The following is a 7,073-nucleotide window of genomic DNA, read 5'->3' on the forward strand; positions in this document are numbered from 1 at the left end:
CTATGAATAGAAATATTTCCAATCAATAAATTTCATCTTTCCCTATTTAAATAAATTTCACTTGTCAATTTCCAAAAATAACGAAAGAATTTAACGCATGGAAATCCTATATAAATAATATAATGATACGTAAATAATTCTCTTGAAACAATTCATCCCTTTTTCCTCTCTTTGACAAAAAACATTCCATTCCGCGATAAGTATCGGCCATTAAGAGCTAAATCCACAAACGAAAAAATATAAGCAAACAACAAAGATAAAGGAACGATATCGAAACTAGAAAAAAAAAAAAAGAAAGAAAAGACACTCACGCACATTGTTCCAAGACCAACAATCCAAAATGAAACGCGTACCTATCCACAAAAAACTGAAGAAAAAGCAAAGAAGTTGAAACACGATCGAAGCGAGACAACGGTCGTAAATAAGAAGACAACAGGAATGGTGGGTGCACGTGCAGAGTCCATTGGCGTGGAAACAAAGGATGGAAGACCAAGAGAAATGCCTCGATGCTTTCCAGGTTTCTGCGTTTAAAACGCGTGTCGAGCGAATCGGTGAAACGGATGAAGAGAAGAAATTCTTCTCTTGGAAGAGAGGAGGAAGAGAGAAAGAAAGAAAAATATGGAGGCGAGAGAAAGGAAGAGGAGAGAGAAGTTAAAAGAGCGGAAAGGATCTGGCGAGAAGAGGAGGAGGGGAGTTTCGATGTCTCTAAATCGTTCCCGCGAATTCGAGCATTCGTCTATCCACTTGGAGAATGAATGGGCTTGGCTAACCGCGACCATGCTTGTAAATAAGGAAGAAACTTGTGGTAGCTGGCTTCTTGGGAAAATATGGGTATTTGTCTATTTATCGCAACTTTCTGAAAATTTAAAAATTTTAAATGGTGTATTTAGATCATAATTTGGAAATTTACGAGCAATCTTTGGTCTTTTTTTCTTCTTTAATCAGTTTGTTTTTTTTTCAAAGATTTTTTTTTCATGTTATATACCTTGGTTTAGAATATCTTCTTCATTTTATTTCTAAAGAGTTTAATTGATTTCTCAACGCTCCATATAATTTCAAATAATAAAACATAAAATAAACAACTTACTAATATTCACATTTTGAGGAGTATTCAAATAATATTCCAAAGCCGTTTTAAAATTTAATCACTTCTTTCAATAATGAAAAGATAGTCTCTTTCCTCATCCAATATCCGACCAGTATCCCAAACAAGTTTCATTAAAAAATATCCTCGTCAAAGACGAAGAGCATTCTTTTTCCATCGAATTCCAGTTAAACGAAACAGTTTTTTTCTACGATCCAAGTGCAACGAAATTCTGGACATTGATCGAGGGTATGTCGGATAAATAAACGAATAAATGGAGCGAGAAGAGAGTTCATGTGGATGATCGCGATTCAAAGGACTGTCTGTGGAATTCCAGGAGATGCAAAGCGCACCTCTTCAATGGTTGCTACGCTCTTGGATAACGAACAGCTGTGAGACGCTCTTGCGAAAACGGTCTGGAATCCCTTTGAGTCGCGATAAGTCGCGGATTCTCCTTCGTTGATTCGATATCACTGACCATTCCTTTCCAGAAATACTAGTAAGATTCTGTAAAGAGAGAAGATAGAAGGTTAGACGAATTAGAAGTCTCATTTGACGATTGACGAAAGTGGGATAATGATTCAAGATTACTTTCAAACAATTGTGATTATATTTGGTTATCTAACAAAAGATCGAATTAATTTTGCTTTTTTTATTGATTGTTACATCGTGTCAAATATTAATTCTAGAATGAAGAATTCTAGAATAAAGAAGAGCTAACTTAACCTAACTTTTATTAAGCGCTACACAATTGTTTTGCTACGATCTTTGTCGTATTCTAATTTTTTTAAAAATAGACGTATATATTATTCATTGTATTAAATGTTAATTTTAATAATAATTAAGGAAAACCATCGTATTAAATATAAAATTTTATTATCGTTGAAAGATCTAACTTAAATCTTTCATTACGCATATGTGATGCACTACTTACTTTCCAAAAGTTTATCGTATTCCAATTTTCTTTAGAATAAATGCATATCATATTTCATTAGAAATGAAATATTAATGCTAAGATGAGAAGATGAAAAGATATTATCATTGGAAGAGTTAACCTAATTTTCATTACACGTTGTTCACATATACGTGACATATTAATCATTTTAAATACAATCCTATTGTATTTACTTTTATTTTTGTTAGAAGTTTTATTCGGGATCTAGAACATTATTTTCATTAAAAACAATCTATCTTTCTCTCTTCTAATCTTTATCCACGTATAACTACAATAATTCTTATTATTTATTTTTACCTACACTTCACTTTCAATTTATACGTCTTTTAATGGAAAAACAAGACGGAAGATCATCTTTTTATTTAACTTAATAAAATTCTATTCCCCTGTCCCACACCCACTCCTTCCATTATTTACGTAACGCACGTATCGTGGCAAGAGGATCCATCTCGAAATTCCGCAATGTTGCCACAAGCGATAGTCAATCAATAACACAAGCTTAATTAAATTCCTACAATAAATAACCCGTAACATAGTTCGCATGATAGAAACCTCGAAGAATTTCCCCTAGAAAATCGATCGCAAAATAATCGAAGCTAATATCGATAAATTCCTCGTTGCATAACCTTCAATTGGCCAATTTATATCGCGAAAATTTCGCAAAAATTTCCACCAATATCTTTCTGCCAGTTGTGAAACTAACGATTCGTTCCAGCGCAATTAACGTGCCTCTAATTGCGCATCAAGGGAATGGGAGAGGGGAGAATTGTCAGGAGACTTATGTTGCCGAATTTAACGAGTTTCTAACCAATCCTCTCACGCGTGACAATTTTCGACAATGCATCTGACTTACGAGTTTCATTTATCGCTAATCAACGATCGATGAAATTTGGGTGACCGATTTCTGACAACAATAAACAACAGAAATAACGTAGAGTTATAACAATCCGTATATCAATAAGGAATAAAATTATTCTCAAATATACTTGGATAAAGACTAAGTAAAGTTAAACAATATTTTTAAAAAATATATATCGAGTATCAGAAATATAAAATTTCAAAAATCTCAATGATAATAAAAATAATAAACATTTTAACACCAACTATATCATAATATTCAAGTATTTACATCTATTTTACATATAAATAATTGTAATAATATCGTTAAAATAAATAGATAAAACATGTAATTACATTTTTATCTTAATAAATTAATTAAAATATTAATTTTGCTAGAAACAAAAATTCTGTTCTCACAATTTCATAAGAAACAAGAAAATTCTACCGGAAAATTAAGAAACCTCATCCTTCCAACTCCATAAATTATTCCTGATATATATTCGAAGTTCAAGCGCGAAAGACACAAAGTAAAGCCGACAGGTGAATCAATGGGAAAGGATCGTTAATCGAGAGTCCAATTTCCCTGGAAACGGTTGCACAAAGCCCTGTTACGACACTTTTCGATTTAATTAACGACTCATTCCTGAAAATCATCGAATCATGCAATATCGTGGGTATTTAGTTAAACCAACCATCAGGTTATTTATGGAAATAAATCTTTGATCGATGAAACACAATGGAAATTTATCGATGGATGTCAAATATGCAAAATGTCGATGGTCAGATTTGATTAAATAGAACTCGCGTCGTTGGTTGTCTTCCGTTCGTGATTTCTTTCCGATTTTCGTGCATGCAAGAAACGAAGATTGAATATTTTTCCGTGGAAAAGAAAAAAATCTAATTTATCGATAGAGCATCGTCGATGGATGCCAAATATACAAAATGATGGCAGCCAGATTTGAACAAACAGCACTCGCGTCGCTGGTTGTCTTCCATTCGTGATTTCTCTCTGATTTTCGTGCACACAAGAAACGAAGATTGAAAGTTGGATATTTTTTCGTGATATTGATGTTGTTGGAAAGGGAACTCTCTGATGAGATGAATGGAAACGGATGTTCGTGATAGAGAGATCGATACGATTCTAAAAATGTAAATTTTGAATGCGAGGTTAGGTTTGAATTTATGAGACGATTGATCGAGAAGAGAATCTATATGGAAAATTGTTAATTACATATTTCTAAAATAACTTTTAAAGAATTTTAAAGACAGATTCTAAAACAAACACAAAAATGTTGGTTAAAGCTTATTTATTAAATTAAAAGCGATTGAAAATTGTGTTAGATGAAGTAAGATATAGATAACTCCATCTTTTTTCATTTAATGCAAATTCCATCGATCTTAACTCAATAAATAAGCTTTAACTAATATTTTTGTAATGTACAAATTTTATGTTTATTTTGAACTCTAGAATTTCTCCAAAGATATTTTATGAATATATTAATATCCAATGTTAGCAAAATTAAACGAAACATTCAAAATGATTAAATCATTCTTCATTTTATTTATCTTGTATGCTTTTTTATAAGTTTAATAGATTATAATAAAATACGAAGGAATAATGTGGAACAGACATTTGTTCGTTCTATCGTGAAATTCGTAGATTTATGGTAGAATGAGATTCGTGTAAAAGAAATGTCGATACAATGAAGCGATATCGTTGTTCAAATAGGTAGATTTCCCGACTGTCAATCAAAAGACCCACCTTCCAATTCCCGATGAATCCACTTCCACCAAGTTTCCATTTTCTATCAACTTTTTCCAAGCCACTATTACTTTAATCATTGTTATTGATCCATCATGAATCCAAGAATCGTTAAAAATAACTGTGACTTTACGTTCTACAGGTTGTAACGTATATATATTTACATCGCATCTATCTTTACTATTATTGAAGGAAGTTATTGAAGGAAAAGTTTTCAAAGAAGAAAAAAATTTCCAAAATGCTTCTTTTTTCTTAAAACTCGAAAGAACTCCAAAAATCTGCGAAACTAATCTGCAAAAACAAAATTTAACATTTTAATCCTTGAAAGAAAATTTTTCGAATAAAAAATTTCTCTATTTCTTCTCAAAACTCAAAAGAATCCACAGGTTATACAACTAAAAGATAATTCATAGAGAAAATTTAATATTTCAAATGAAAACTTTTGAAAGAAAAGAATTTCCAGTTCTCCACTTCTTAAAATTCAAAAGTTAATCCATCAAAATAAGAATTTCACTTCTCCTTTTCAAGTTTTTTTCAATTACCCATAAACTCGAAAGAATTTCAAAAACCACAAACCAAAAACTAATCCATAAAAAATTCAACATTTCAAACCTTAAAAAAATTTCTCACAAACGTTTTTCCCTTTCAAATCTCTTTCTCTCAACCCTCCCTAAACTCAAAAAAAAAAAAAAAAAGAACTTCCCAAAAAGCAAACGGGTCAAAAGCTAATCCACAGAAAGATCCAAGAAACCGAACGAATTCGCACACGTCTAACCTGCAGCCAAAATTGGCGGCCAGGAAAAGTGATCGAATCGACGTGTAACCGAGCAATGGCTCAACTGACGAAGAGGGAAAGAGAAAGGGATATTGAATTTGGATCGCGTGTAATTTAATTCGTCGCGTGCTCCAAGTCTCCTACCCCTCCAAAAAGGGGGTTGGTGCGTGCACCAACCCCGTGGAACGACGCTGGCGGTTGCCAGAAACGAGGATGGAAGGAAAAGAGTAGGAGGGTTTGGTTTAAGATAGATGTCGTTGTCAAAGTGCAGCTAGCTGAAAGACACACAACTGCGGGGGGGTTGGTGAATCGTTGCACCCTCGCGAATTCGTGGTGGTGTGGTATTGATCCACCCCCAGAGAGCGCGACCGGGGCTTTTGCTCTCTCGTCTCTCCGTGTTCTCGCGCATTCGTGTCGCCCTTCTCTCTTCCTTTCTTCGACTCTTCTTCCTCTTGCTGCCTTGGTGGAAACGGCTCCTTTCACCGGGGCCACCCGTTGTTTGCCTCTGTTTTCCAACCTCTCCTCTCCAAGGATTTTTCTAGGGAACGAATCGTGACTTCGCTTTCGTCCAAGATGTATCCATTTATTTAGTAGTTTTTCTTTTTTCTTTTCTAAACCGTGTTTTTAAACCTTTGTTCATTGGGATTGTTGGGGATCCTTCGTTCTTATCTGGTGGACGAAGAGGAAAGTTTTCGTTTCTTCGAAAGGATGAAAGAAGTTGTTGGAATACGAGTGGTATTTCTTCAAAATTCAGCATGGTAATGGAAGACTCTTTGGCTGGAAGTAAAAGAAAAATTAGAGATTTCGTTTTCGAGCGAATCAAGTTTGGAAATAGAAATTGAATTAGCTAATTCTCTGTAGAATATCGAAGTTATAGAAAATTATTCTAAATGTAGAATATATTTTTTTTCATTTAAAAATTAATTTTTGAATTTGAAAATTCATTGACCAGATTCCTTGATTGTACATGTTCAATTTCGATTTTTTCCAAAAATCTTTAAACGATAGATTTATATTTTCAAACTTAATTTATCTAAATTACGGATTTATTTAATTAAAATACGGATCTTTAGAATTTTAATCTTTCTATATACAAAAAAAAATATAGAATAAAATTTGTTTATTTGAGGCTTCATTTTCAAATAAATCAAATGCAAGTGCATTCGACACGGATGATTGTCTATTCTACATGTGAAAATAGCAGAATAACAAAAATGAACATACATATACAATCAAAGAATTTTTTTCCGAAAACAAATTTTCTAAATAAAGAAACTATTTTATAATTCATTTTGATAATTCATTGTTCAACTTGAATTGAACTTATTCACTTGTATTTATAAAATTTTTTCCAACACAAAAAAAAATCTCCAAATTTTACTCCATATTTATTTCCATCCAGAACCATCACACAACACTATATTTCTATTATAATTTCTTACAGCTTTCGAATTGTTCTACGTTTATTTTTATCACAAAATTACACATTCCTTCCCCCGTCATCATTTCTACTATCATCCTACATTTCCGTGACAAGCTTACAAGCTCTCGGAATCGATAACACTTAATCGACGATTGATGGAATCATGGAACATGGCAAAGAACCGATCGAACACACAGCTTACAAGCTAATTCTCCCTTGGTTAGGAATCGCCAT

The 7,073-nt window shown here is 32.9% G+C and overlaps 1 long non-coding RNA gene across 1 annotated transcript; it reads right to left on the reverse strand.

The window, feature by feature from the left end:
- Positions 1-918: 918 nt before the first annotated feature.
- LOC147658019 (uncharacterized) lies at positions 919-4,111 on the reverse strand. Its single transcript, XR_015291257.1, has 2 exons — positions 2,341-4,111; positions 919-1,591 (listed from the first exon to the last, which is right to left on the reverse strand). It is a non-coding gene; the product is annotated as an uncharacterized LOC147658019 (long non-coding RNA).
- Between the last annotated feature and the right edge of the window lie 2,962 nt (positions 4,112-7,073).

This window comes from Apis florea, unplaced genomic scaffold (genome assembly GCF_048593485.1).
Source record: "Apis florea isolate Af1SG1 unplaced genomic scaffold, ASM4859348v1 contig_2411_pilon, whole genome shotgun sequence".
Lineage (NCBI taxonomy): Eukaryota > Metazoa > Arthropoda > Insecta > Hymenoptera > Apidae > Apis > Apis florea.